The sequence below is a fragment of the Notolepis coatsorum genome, assembly GCF_963971535.1.
Source record: "Notolepis coatsorum genome assembly, chromosome: 2".
NCBI classification, from domain to species: Eukaryota; Metazoa; Chordata; class Actinopteri; order Aulopiformes; family Paralepididae; genus Notolepis; species Notolepis coatsorum.
In genome coordinates this window covers 126,968,308-126,983,132 of record NC_140166.1, presented here as the reverse complement: position 1 = coordinate 126,983,132, position 14,825 = coordinate 126,968,308, and the positions used below count along the sequence as shown (strand labels likewise).

Sequence of the window (14,825 nt, the reverse complement as noted above, 5' to 3'; positions counted from 1 at the left end):
CTCAGGAACACCATGTCACAGGATCGTCTCAATGCACTGGCCATGCTCTCCATGGAGAAGAAACTCATCAAAGACATCCCTGACTTTAACAATAAAGTCATTGAGAGATTTGCATCTCTCAAAGAGAGAAGAGCCAAATTCATGTACAAATAGTGACTGAGCCACTTAACTTTGAGTTTATTTTTATTTGATGGCACTGCACTGGTTATTTCTAATCTAAGATTTTTGTAAGACATATTGTGCTGCTCTTCCCCAGAAGAACATTGAACACTGATCTCTCCACAGGTCACTTTAAACACATAAGAAAATGTCACAGGAAGGTGAAAAAGGTCACTTGTTGTGGTTCTTCTTGTATGTACTGTACATATAGTAGTAGTAGTAGCATTTGTATTGCATTTTATCTCAGGACTTGACTTGTACTGTCTATTTTGCACAATTAGTAAAGCCTAATGTGGCATGGCTGTGACTGAGCCACTTAACTTTGAGTTTATTTTTATTTGGTTATTTCTAATCTAAGATTTTTGTAAGACAATTTGCACACTGGGTAGTCCTTCTCATACGACCATATTTTTATCTTTATTACTTTATATCTTTATTTACTAGGTATATGTTCATAATTGGTCATCGAAGCACCATAATAAATGTTCTTTCACCTTAAACCGTTCAAGTTTGTTTATTTGTCACAACAAAATACAGAATACTTTATGATGAAATGCTTGTTTCTGTATGAGCCCCTGAGATTGTGCTACATGCAGTTAAAAAATATACAGTATACAATATACAGAGTAATTACTGAGGTTTATATCAAGTTTCTTTAATAGTTGTCATACAGAAGTACAGAATACTTTCATACAAAATGCTTCTTGACTGTATATTGATATTGGTAAATGGCTGCATTTATATATAGCTCTTTTATCCAAAGGCCAAAGCCAGCCCCCCCCCCCCCCCCCCCCCCTCACACCTTAAGTTTCCAGGCCTTCACAGGAATGAGATCAACAGGTGGCAGCCCCCCCCCCCCCCCCCCCTCAGGGCCAGGCTCTGTTCTTAACTTAACGACAGGAAATAAACGAGTGTTGTATAAATTACAATATACTAGTAGACACAATACCTACAATAGAATACCTGTTGTTTACCAAGTGTCCTCATTGATCAGGAGGAGGTGTGAGGACGAGTCTCCCCCACCGCACCTCCACAACTATTAAGTATTTATTAACTGTCTACAAGTCTGAGTCAGTCTCCAGCAGACAAGCTCAGCAGTACATATACAGTCCCAGCCTGGCAGGTCTCACTCTCTCCACTTCATCATTTCCAGCATCATGTCATTTACATGGAGCAATGGCGCCATCTCCTGGGAATATGTGGTATTGCAGTAATTATTGCACATAGTGTGCCCCGTCAGGCGTCAGCGCTGCACAGCAGAAGATACAAAAAAATCGCACATGCGCATCAGCGCCCCTCCAAAGTAACGTCACACCGGCCGCCACTGAACCAGGCAGTGATGTTCCCAGTCAGGATGCTCTCTACAGCCCCGGAATAGAAGGAGTGGAGTATCTTCCCTGATAAATCCCAGATAACGTAATAGGAATAAGGAAGCTGGGCCCTTAACACATGACTCACAGCTACTCAACAGCCTAATCTCGCCCCTATTGGTGGCTGATGACATCATCACAGGCACTGAGGCATGTGTCATTTACCGTAACCACTGTAAGGTTCTAATGCATAATTCATGATGGCAAGCCATTTATGGATGTAAGATCCTATCGACATGTGTTTGCGAGCCTGTCAGAGTGATGTAGTGCTGAGCACAGCCGATCACAAGGCTTTTCTTGTTCAGTTAAAGCTCCTTTGAACTCGACCCCCCCTTGTCTTCCACGCTCGACCCCCTAAACCAGTGGCTTGTCAAAGGAGAAAGTGTATGAGGAAGTTCCTAAAGTGACCTCCATGAATCTCCAGATGGAAAGGTCGGGTGCTAGCTTGGAAGGGTCGGAATCATGTGTTGTTATGTTTTGTTGCCCCTAGCAACCGAGAGACTGCAAGCAGAGGGACAATGCGTACTGTGTCCACGAGGAAAGGGCTCAAATATCTGCCCGTATGGATGATGACACAGATGGGATAAAAGGGCCTCTTCATTCAATTCAATCGAATGTCTATAGGCCTAGACAGTGTACTGTACACATGGGTATACATAGGGGCGACAGTGGCTCAGGAGGTAGAGCGGTCGCCTGGTAGTCGGAAGGTTCCCGGTTCGATTCCCACTCCTCCCGGGCAGTGTGTCGATGTGTCCTTGAGCAAGACACTTAACCCCTAATTGCTCCCGATGAGCAGGTCGGCACCTTGCATGGTCCCCTCCGCCATCGGTGAGTGAATGTGTGAGTGAATGGGTAAAATGTCAGGAACAAAATTGTAAAGCGCTTTGGATAAAAGCTGTTATATAAATGCACCATTCACCATACTGTATATTACGAGTCTTATAGTGTATAGTATAATATTACCAGTATTATAGTGATAATCAGTAGTAGTGTACTGTACACATGGGTATATATATACATACTGTATATTACGAGTATTATAGTGTGCACACATGGGTATATATACATACTTTATACAATGGCATGCAAATGTCTTGATTCTGATTGGCTGAAACAGTCAAGTTAGACGTTGTTATATCGTATAACACACTCCATGTGACCCCAGATCCCTCCAACAACCGAATAATTTTTTTGTGAATGAGACTGAATGAATCCGCCATAGATAGACAAATGGAAGTATGAATATATTTTGAACGAATCCTCCAAAAAAGATACAGTCAACTGGAATATGTTAGTTTGTTACACATATTGGATTATGTAATTGGTTTGTCATGACCCATTGTGAAACAAAAGAAAAATTGCGGACTTAAAAAAAAGAAAAAAAAGGCTGTCACACGAAGCGATGTCCCGGACACAATGGAAGTATGGATATATTCGTAACGAATAATTAAAAAAAGATACAGTCAACTGGAATATGTTAGTTGTTTACACATATGTTGGATTATGTAATTGGTTTGTCATGACCCATTGTCAAAACAATAATAAATCGCGGGATTTATATGAAGTTTGTTGTTAGATGTCATGCTTTGTAGCACCTCCCTCTGCTTCTAGACACGGAGGCAACTTTTATTTTATTTTTTTACCTACTTTTTCTGTGGATGGTTTTGTGAATAAATCTCCATTATGCTTCAATTACTGTGTTTATTGTATACCAATAAGGTTGGATGAATTCGGCCATTGTATAAAAGCATTACATCACTTGAAGTCGTGTGTTATACTCATTAGGAGAATTAGGAGAATATAACTTAAGAGGGAGAGGGAATCTTAAACAACCAATGGTACACACCACGCTGAAAAGCATGTGCATATCTGTGTGTGGAGTGAAGTTGTGGAATAATTTACCCAAATACATCAAACTGAGTAAATATGTGGCACAATTTAAAAAGCAGCTAAAAAAAAAATTCACATTAGAGAAATACAGAAATTAGTATTGAGGATAAACAAAGTTATGTTATATTGTGTATGTAGTGCTGTACTATATTCACTGCTGTCAAGTGAATCAAGTTTTTCTTTTAATCTTTTAATATAAGTAAAAGTATATTCTATATTGTAATACACTAAATTATGTTATATCTAGTAAAATTAACGGAAGAACAAATATAAATGTAAGGGGGTAGGGATCAATAAGCTTAGCTTCCCTCTACTCCTTTTTTGGACATGTCTGCTAACCAAACACATTGCTCTTGACCTTTTGTTTATAATTCCTTTTTTTTCTTTTTTTTTAATCTTTTTTTTTAATGTTTTTTAATTTGTTGTTATGATTGTTTGGTTTGACGGAACAAGATACCGTGAGTTGTTTGGAGAAATATGGAGAATAACATGTTCAAAAATAAACTTTTCATTCATTCATTCATTAGATCACTCCTAGGGGGGTCTAACGACCCTCCGCTGCACGTCGGGCCTAGCAACCACCCCTAGGCGTGATCTAATGAGTATAACACACTCCTGCGCATGATGTAATGCTTAAGTATATTACCAGTATTATAGTGATAATCAGTGTTAGTCATAGTGATAGTTGAGGAGCAGAGTATACTGCAGAGGAGTTGGGTATATTCTGTGATTCCACTGGTGATGGTGAGGAAACTGATGGTTGGGGATTACTATATTATATCTATCTATCTATCTATCTATCTATCTATCTATCTATCTATCTATCTATCTATCTATCTATCTATCTATCTATCTATCTATCTATCTATCTATCTATCTATCTATCTATCTATCTATCTATCTATCTATCTATCTATCTATCTATCTATCTATCTATCTATCTATCTATCTATCTATCTATCTATCTATCTATCTATCTATCTATCTATCTATCTATCTATCTATCTATCTATCTATCTATCTATCTATCTATCTATCTATCTATCTATCTATCTATCTATCTATCTATCTATCTATCTATCTATCTATCTATCTATCTATCTATCTATCTATCTATCTATCTATCTATCTATCTATCTATCTATCTATCTATCTATCTATCTATCTATCTATCTATCTATCTATCTATCTATCTATCTATCTATCTATCTATCTATCTATCTATCTATCTATCTATCTATCTATCTATCTATCTATCTATCTATCTATCTATCTATCTATCTATCTATCTGTCTGTCTGTCTGTCTGTCTGTCTGTCTGTCTGTCTGTCTGTCTGTCTGTCTGTCTGTCTGTCTGTCTGTCTGTCTGTCTGTCTGTCTGTCTGTCTGTCTGTCTGTCTGTCTGTCTGTCTGTCTGTCTGTCTGTCTGTCTGTCTGTCTGTCTGTCTGTCTGTCTGTCTGTCTGTCTGTCTGTCTGTCTGTCTGTCTGTCTGTCTGTCTGTCTGTCTGTCTGTCTGTCTGTCTGTCTGTCTGTCTGTCTGTCTGTCTGTCTGTCTGTCTGTCTGTCTGTCTGTCTGTCTGTCTGTCTGTCTGTCTGTCTGTCTGTCTGTCTGTCTGTCTGTCTGTCTGTCTGTCTGTCTGTCTGTCTCTCTCTCTCTCTCTCTCTCTCTCTCTCTCTCTCTCTCTCTCTCTCTCTCTCTCTCTCTCTCTCTCTCTCTCTCTCTCTCTCTCTCTCTCTCTCTCTCTCTCTCTCTCTCTCTCTCTCTCTCTCTCTCTCTCTCTCTCTCTCTCTCTCTCTTTCTCTCTCTCTCTCTCTGTGTTGTTTTCAATGGTCAACATGACCTGGCAGTAACTATTACTGTATAATAGCAGTCATGAATAGCATGAGATTAGCCAACATAGAGTACTTGTATTGTGTTGTTTGGCAACAGAGGAGGTCATGGGATGTTTAAAGGGGGTTGTTCCTGGAAGAGGAGATGCAAGTGTTGTAATACTATCACAGTAGGGGTTGTAATAACGAAGTCAACAACTCCTTTACCATTAAGGCATTACCTTACTGAATAAACAGTGTGATGTGTAACTGATACATTACCTTACTGAATAAACAGTGTGATATGTAACTGATACATTATAATATAATAAACTAAGGATTTTAATATGCCTCTCTCCTCTTCTTGTACAGTTTAAAGTCAAATTTGAACGTCACCTCTCTCTCTCTCTCTCTCTCTCTCTCTCTCTCTCTCTCTCTCCCTCTATCTCTGTCTCTCTTTCTCTCTCTCTCTCTCTCTCTCTCTCTCTCTCTCTCTCTCTCTCTCTCTCTCTCTCTCTCTCTCTCTCTCTCTCTCTCTCTCTCTCTCTCTCTCTGTCAGAAGGCAGTGGGAGCCAAAGTGGAACTCAGCACTACAGCAACAACACACTTCACAGCTGAGGGGGAGGGAGAGGGAGAGAGAGGGGAAGAGGGAGAGAGAGGGAGAGGGAGAGGGAGAGCGAGGGCAAGAGGGAGAGAGAGGGGGGAAGGAAGAGGGAGAGGAAAACACATGGACATGTCTGGGTAATGGACACAACATGTTGCTTTACTGTAAAAGGCACCTTAGTTGAAAACATATTTTCCCCACAGATGTGTAATAATAATAACTTTATTTGTATAGCACTTTTCATACAGAGGTTGCAGTTCAAAGTGCTTCACAACAGTAAAAAATACAGGCATAAGCGAGCATACAAATTTAAAATGTAAATACAAAGAGATAGAGAGGTAGCAAGGTTAGGCAAATCACAGTTCTTCAGCAATACAAATAATAAAATAGAATAGATTAGATAGAGTAAAAAAGTGCGGTTTGATTCAGTTTAAAATAGGCTAAAAATAATAAGATATAACGGACAGTAAAAAGTGTGATAAGATTGTTCAATAAAGAAAAATATATAACAACAGAGCAGTGTATCGCTCTTAGTACTTTGAGTTTCCATCGCTCTTAACACTTTGAGTTTCTTTACAAAGTACAGTTCTAAGTTACCTTATAGAACAACAGAGCAGTGTGTCGCTCACAACAACAGAGCATCACTCTAACATCATAGAACCGACATATGAATTTCATTGGAAGTGTATGAAAGTAGGTAGGGTACGAATATAGCAAGGTATGGTAAATCACAGTGTTTCACATTAGGATCTAGCATCGCAATAGGCCCTCCGTTTACAGTTTGATTCAGTAATACAAATAATAAAAATAGTTTAAAATGATTCCGTTTAAAAATAGTCATCAGTAAGAAGTAAAAAGTGTGATAAAATAGTTTTCTTAAAATTACAGTGCATACAGTAGGAGGTAGTGAGATACAATTAGCATAGAACCGACACGTGAATTTGATAGGCAGTGTATAAAAGTAGGCAGGGTAAGAATAGTGCAGGTAAGTACAATTTGTGTCAGGATATCCCTGATGTTTCTATAATAATATTTCCCCTTGCCACTAGGTGGTAGCAGATATCTATCTTCAAATATTTGCCTGCATTACCCCACAGTGAAATGCCTGAGCAAAGAGATAGGTTTTAAGCTGTCTTTTAAAGATGTCTAGCGAGTTGGCTTCTCTGATGTTTTGGGGTAGTTTGTTCCACAGTTTTTGGGCATAGTTGATAAAGGCTGCATTACCGATCCTCTTTTGACTTTCTGGGAGCCTCTAGTAGTAATTTATTAGAGTGTTGGCGATGTAGCTAGGTCCCTGTCTATTTAGAGCTTTGTATGTAAGGAGAAGGACCTTAAAGTCAATTCTAAATGTTACAGGAAGCCAGTGTAAAGCAGCTAAGACTGGACTAATGTGCTCTCTCCTTTTGGTTCTAGTTAGCAGTCGGGCTGCAGAGTTTTGGATTAGCTGAAGCCTCTCTGTGGTTTTCTTAGGGAGACCTGTGAAAAGTGCATTACAGTAGTCTAACCGGCTAGATATGAATGCATGAATTTGCTTCTCAGCATCGTTCTGATTAATAAATGGTCGTACTTTTGCTATATTTCTGAGATGGAAGAACGATGTTTTCGTCACTTTGCTAATATGCGAATTGAAGTTCAGTTCTGAATCTATGATAACCCCGAGACTAGTGACCTCAGATTTGATCCAAGGGGTTAGTCCTCCCAGGTTCTTTATTAATGTTTCTTTTTTAGTTTTGGGGCCGATAATTAGAATTTCAGTTTTGTTCTCGTTTAGTTTCAGGAAGTTCTTACTCATCCATTTATTTATTGCCAGTAAGCAGTCTGTAATGGAGCTAATAGCTGTATCATTTGGTTCAGCAGATATGTACAGTTGTGTATCATCCGCATAGCTATGGAAATCTACATTATGTTCTCTGATGATATCACCCAGCGGTAACATGTAAAGGGAGAAGAGTAAAGGACCTAAGCAACTCCCTTGTGCAACTCCATAGTTGTTGTCGTATATATCAGACATGTGATTTCATAGTTTAACATCGAATTTCCTCCCTCTGATGTATGTTTTAAACCAGCCTAGCACATGTTCTGAGAAACCGACAAGGTTTTCAAGACGATCGATTAGAATATCGTGATCGATTGTATCAAATGCTGCACTGAGATCTAGCAGGATAAGGATGGAGATCTTATTCTCGTCAGAGTTTAGCCTGAGGTCACTGATTATTTTGGTGAGGGCAGTTTCAGTGCTATGATATTTTCTGAATCCCGACTGAAATTCTTCTAAGATGTTGTTTTCTTCAAGAAAGGAATTTATTTGAACTGAAACTATCTTTTCAAGTACTTTACTAATGGTAGGTTGGATATTGGACGATAATTTGCCATTACATTACTATCCAAGTTAGGTTTTTTTAGTAATGGCTTTACAACTGCTGTTTTAAAGGCATCTGGGAAAATACCAGTTCTAAGGGAAGTGTTTATGATATCTAGCACAGGGCTTGAAACACTATTAAACACCCGTTTGAAGAAAGCTGTAGGTATAGGGTCAATGTCTGAGGTGGAGGAGTTACATTCTGAGACCTGACTGCTATGAAAGCCAGAGACAAAAAATGCTCTGAGTTTCGTAAAAGTCAGTCAAAGCTTACCAAAAGCACGAGCAGTGAACTCCAAGCCCACGTGACTGAACTCAAACTAGAAAGAAACAGACTAAGAAATGACGTAAACTCCATGATAAAAACTGCAAAAAAAAATTCATCAATGACAAAACTGAGGAAAACAAAAATAAACCACGCGAACTTTGGAAATTACTCAATAATCAACTAGGCTGCAGTAAAAAACTTAAAACCAGGTTCTCAAACATAAACATAAAGACGGACAACACGCTCACAGCATAATGGTGGTTTTTGTTTTTCTCCATTTTCGCTCCGCTGCACGACATTTGCTTTTTTCTTTGTTGACCGTATTATAGTTCAACCAGGGCGAGGCTCTGGTTTTCTTCTTTTTCGTTTTTAGTGGGGCGACAGAATTTAATACAGATGACAGTGCATCATTGAGATTTTCTACCTTTTAATTTAGAGAGCTGTCATGATTGTGTGGTTCATGTAGTCTGATAAGATCAATGAACTTTGATTCAGCCTTGTCGTTTAGGAGCCTCTTTTGAACTATGATTTCTTTTTTTGTCAAAGTGTTATTTGAGTATCAAAAATATACAGTGATGGTCGGAGAGAGGTAATTCAGTTATTGAGAATTTTTTTATGCTTAGCCCAGTTGTTGTTATAACTAAGTCTAATGTATTCCCAAGCCTGTGAGTTGCATTTGTTATATGCTGTGTTAGGTCAAAGCTATCCAGTAGATTTTTTTGTTCTATAGTTTTGGAGTCTGTTTTCTTATTAAAATGGATGTTCAAGTCTCCATTTAGGATCACCTTATCATATCCGGTAATACATAGTGAAATCAGTTCAGAGAGCTCCTGTATAAATATTGGTTAGTGTCTAGGCGGGCGGTATATTGTGATGATAATGGTTGATTCTGTTTTGAGCTCAATGGCAAGATATTCCATCGACATGAACTCGCCTAGTTCTGTGATTCTAAACAAGAGTTTTGAGGAGAAAATTGCTGCAACCCCTCCCCCCCTTACATTTTTTCTGGGTATTTGAAGAAAATTATAGTCTGGTGGACAAGCCTCTATCATTATTGATGTAGCTGTGTCATTATTTAGCCATGTCTCTACTAGGCAGATGCAATCTAAGTTATTTTCTTTAATCAGATCATTTACTATTTTTTTTTAATTATTCAGTGATCTGACATTTAGGAGGGCTAATTTTATTTGTTGGACTTCTTTAGAGGAGGTCTGCTTTGGCTTGACCTTGATGGCCCTGAGGTTAATAGCAGGTAAACGCATTGATGGTGTATAGTTTTTACCATGCCATTGGCTGGTTATGATTACCGGTATGTTTTGAGAGATGGCATGGTAGTTGTACTATACTGTACTGTACTCAGGATGGGTTGATTTGATTGGCAGACTGTCCATCTCCTCTAGTGCATGATGATGAGCTGAATTCAAATTTAGGAGTCGACTAAAGGCTTCTTGTCCTCAGTGTCTATGTACACAGACTGATGTTTGTCTAGTGTGTTCATTAAACGTGTGAAATCCTCTTTCAATGTCTCTGTGCCCGTCTTCTTTCGCAGGATGTCAAACGATCCAGAGTGAATGACAATTTTTGTTATGCCCGGTCTGATGAGTGTTGGAAGTATTTCGGCCAGCTCTTTCACAGATGTGTTGTCTAGACATATATTATCTGTGTTTGCCATTTCCACATACCTTGTTGTGGAATCTACAATCAGTATGCAGTCTGTTTTCTGTGTGAGGTTAGCATTTTTCTTTCCAACAGTTCTGGGGCCGTTTGTTTATGGATTAGGCCTAGTCTGCCGGTTCTTACCACAGTCCTGTGGCCTTGGTGAAGCCTCGCTAGCTGTACCACTAGCCTTCTCAATAGCCGCCATGTTAACGCTAGTCTCGTACCTTCTGCGTCGGCTACCGCAACGTTCTCCTCGGCGCATGGTAGTCTCTTCGCTGTTAGCCGTTAGCTCAGTCTGGGTCGTGTTTGCTAGCTGCGTCGCTCGTGGCTCTGTTTTTCTCGTCGTCTCGTCGTTAGCGTGTGCTCCGATGTGCCGGCTGTTAGCTTCGCTAGCATTAGCGTGAGCTCCGGCATGCCAGCTGCATGCTTCGCTAGTGTTAGCGTGAGCTTCGCTAGCGTCGTTAGCCACGCTTCTAAGTCTCTTTGCTTTGGGTGTTGATATGCGTGTTTTCGAGAGTAGGTTGAAACTATTTCCTGGCGGTACCGGGGGTGAAGTCATGTTCCTGGTTCATTTATTTCTTCTTTTATCCTTGACGGTGGTCCACTGCTTTGGTTTAGCTCCTAGGTTGTGACAAGGACCGTCTTTTGGGTGGTGCTGTTCTGTAGCTAGCCTAGGCCAGGTCTCAATCATGGTATCGTTGGCTATATTTGTAGTAGCTTCAAAAATAGAGTCAATGAGTCGCTCATCCTGTTGGATTTGGTGCAGGATAGAAACTCGAGCCTCCAGCTCTACAATCCCCTTACTCATCCTCAGGCGCTCTAGTACATTCTGTGGGAGAGCCGAGTCTCGGCATCTTCCCTTATTTCTTGTCTTTTCAGGTTAGGCTAAACTGAGGCTAAGCTAGGTACTTAGCTGGTGATGGTGGGTCTTGTTTTCTTTCAGCCGGGGTCTTTATGAAGTATTCTCGCCTTTCATAAATATCCTCGCCTTCAGCAGTGCCCGACATAGTCCTTTGTGTGTAGCTGATAAGACGGAGACTCCTTCATCTCGCTGGTCCTCCCACGGAGAGATCTCGTGTGTGTGTGTGTGTGTGTGTGTGTGTGTGTGTGTGTGTGTGTGTGTGTGTGTGTGTGTGTGTGTGTGTGTGCATGTTTACTGTGTGTGTGTGTGTGTGTGTGTGTGTGCATGTGTACTGTGTGTGTGTGTGTGTGTGTGTGTGTGGTGCCAATTAGCTGTAACCCACTTAAAGGAACATCCAGCATATTTCCCATAATGTTCCTTTAAATTTTAAAACATCCTGTTGGTTATGCCCTTTACAATAACGCAACCTCACAAAGCATTTATAAACAGTTAAATAAATCATCTGCATGATCTATAAACAGTTAAATAAATCATCTGTATGATCTATAAACAGTTAAATAAATAATCTGTATGATCTATACACAGTAATAAATCCGTAAAGGGGCATCAAACACATAATCTCATACACATCAAAGCTCTAAACAGTGTTGCACACATTAATTTAGTTGAACAGTTATTGAGAGTGAATGAGTTTGGATATGGCCACCAGTGATGTCATCGGGGACATTGAATGCTTGTGTTACACCTTGTCTTATAGGGACTGCTACCTTATCATTTAATTGAGCTGTAATTAACACAACACAAAGATTCAATATCCTCAATGACATCACTGATGGCCATATCCATATATAGCTCATTTACTCTCAATAACTGTCAAAACTAAATGAATGTGTGCAGCAAAGCGGTTTAGAGTTTTTGGATGTGTGTGAGATTACGTGCAACATTTATCAGCGCTGTTTAAATATATCTATATTTTTTAACACTACTAAAGTCGTCCCCTTCACTTCGGTTAACTCTCCACGCAGGGCTGGGCAGGGCTGCGGGTCCCGGTGTCGTCTCAGACCGTCCCGACCCTGCCGGTCTTCTCATTCGGCCGCTGTTGTGTCCGTCTGCTTGAGTGTTTGGAGTCGTGTCTCGTTTGGCGTGGCTGCGGGTCCTGGGGCGCGTGGTCGTTCCTCTGTGGAGTTTGGGGGTGGGGGGCGTGGTGTTCGCTGGTTTTCCTCGTGGTGGCGGGGGCGCCGGGACCGGGGGAGATGGTGAACAGGTTCTGTCTCACACCAGCAGAGGGCAGCAGAGGGGAACAGGTTCTGTCTCACACCAGCAGAGGGCAGCAGAGGGGAACAGGTTCTGTCTCACACCAGCAGAGGGCAGCAGAGGGGAACATGTTCTGTCTCACACCAGCAGAGGGCAGCAGGGGGGAACAGGTTCTGTCTCACACCAGCAGAGGGCAGCAGAGGGGAACAGGTTCTGTCTCACACCAGCAGAGGGCAGCAGAGGGGAACAGGTTCTGTCTCACACCAGCAGAGGGCAGCAGAGGGGAACAGGTTCTGTCTCACACCAGCAGAGGGCAGCAGAGGGGAACAGGTTCTGCCCCCGATACAGATGAGAGGTGAGGACTCTGTCCCTGCACACTCAGAGGTGAACAATGGGAAGGTCAGAGGTCGCGGACAGCGCAGACAGCGCTCTTCCTGACCCCCTTCCTGGTGACATCATCCTAGAGCAGCGGCTGGGAACGTTACGTTAGGAAATGCGATCCGTTACAGACTGACTGGTTAAAAATAGTAAGAAGTGACGTGATGTACTGGAATACGCCGCCTCAGTGAAGTGGAGCAATCTTCCATTTACTTAGGTATGTATTTTTAGGTGAATTTTTGGAAAATATGGCTAGGGCTTAAGAGGTTAATGTTCGACGGCCCTCATACAATTTGCTCTCGTCTTTCGGCTCCGGACTGGGTTTCTCCCGATCATTCAACACATTGTTGGAAAGTTGAATTTGGCTCCTTTTTCGATCGCCACCACACTCAACCTATTGCGTGCTTCAGGTCTCGAGTTACAAGACGAAATATCCGGCGAGCGTCATTTGACGAGCCGTTCTGACGAGTGACCACGTCCGATTGTAAACGCTCCTGAACTGACCGGTCACCACTGATGGCGAAAATGATTGACCACCGTTGTAGCCGAGGAGCGTCTGCTCCGAAAGCGTCCCCAGACGGGCACTGATTGCAAAGAGAAGGGGGCAGAAGAAGACGAACAAGTTCTTTGTTTTGACTCGCACGTCTGAATGAATGGAAGCGGACGGTCATTTTGATAATCACGCTGAATTATTGCGGTACACACATTACAAAAACCTTTGTTAACCACTAATATTTCATCGGATTTTTATGAACTTTGGAGTTTGGACCTGTATAATACTTCAGGCTATGGAACCGTTATGTTTTCCAGCTCCTACCTCTCAGCTGGAACACTAAAACAGGCATCTGGCAACACAACAACGCAAAAGTAAGGAGCAAATATTTTATTTCAGTGTGTTCAAACCTCTGTTTCTCTATTACATTAGCACTCAAAGTGATTTTTCTTTATTGCGTAACACACTTCAGAATGTTACCTTTCAAAAGAGACCAGACTTATGCATGTGCTATAAGTATAAAGTATAATACATGGCAAATTACTTTGGGTATGAAATCGACAGGCGTTTTATGGAAAATTTGCAGGACTGTTATGGGGTTAAAATACTAAATTAATTAATCAATCATTCTTTGGGGAAAAGCAATACTTTTATTCCACACCTTTCTAAAAGCTCTATATTATTATAAAAAAACTATAATATTACCTTGTAAGGCCCAAATTAAATTGACATTAGCAACTTCAGAAGCCAGAGTGTGGGACCTATAAACACATTTACTATCCAATAGCATTGTGAGGCTGAACCACAGGACCCATTGACTATGTAAATATGCTAAAAAATAAAATAAAAAAAGATTTACAGAGTTTTTTTTTTAAATAGCTAAAAGCTAAAAGTGATGTTGTAATTTTGCAACCGAGGGTCTCACAGTTGGCACGACTTGAGGATAGTTGAGGTATTAGTTAGTGTCTGCAGTTCACTAGAGGTCTGTGGAGGGGGGGGGGGGGGGGGGGGGGGTCTGATCGTTACATGTCCTCATCACAACAGAACGATGGGATTCAGGTTAAAGATCTTCAAGATGCCCCTTTAATGGCACACTTTGATTTGACCACAGGTTACTAGGGACTAGGGTCGTCTGCTCAATCCAATTTCTCCCTTTGGCTCAGTGGGTCAATTCTATTGTTCTATTGTATTGCCGTGGGTGTTGTTGCTGTTGTGGCTTCGCAGGCCTGTAGAGGCTGAGGGTCCCGGGTGGGCGGCTGGCCCGCATCCAGCAGACAACCTGCGAGAAGGAAAGAAGAATGCTTTCCGAAAAGGATGCTGGGGACTCCCCCCCGACCCCCCCCCCCCCCCCCCCCCCCCCCTACGTAACAGAGACAGGAAGAGGAAGCAGGGAGAATACAGCTCTGACGTTATAGCAGTGAGTTTGACTGGGGGGCTGAGTGAGAAAACAGGCCCGAGCCGCCACAGCCATGTCACATCACGGGGAGTTATGGAGAGCAATGCATTGTGGGATAGTGAGGAATAGGAATGGAACAAATCTATTGTGGTATGAGTTGACAATCATGTATGCGCTACCTGTGGACTGGAAACGGTCAGACATACATGTAGCAGAAACATAACACTCATACACACAACACTCATACACACATAACACTCATACACATAACACTCATACACATAACACTCATACACACAACACTCACACACATAACACTCATAC

General features: G+C 41.3%; 1 protein-coding gene across 1 annotated transcript in view; it reads left to right on the top strand.

Annotated features, from left to right (window-relative positions):
- The window catches only part of mcf2l2 (MCF.2 cell line derived transforming sequence-like 2), a gene marked incomplete at its 5' end in the record, with an annotated part of 365,863 nt that overhangs the window by 311 nt on the left and 350,727 nt on the right, over nt 1-14,825 (top strand).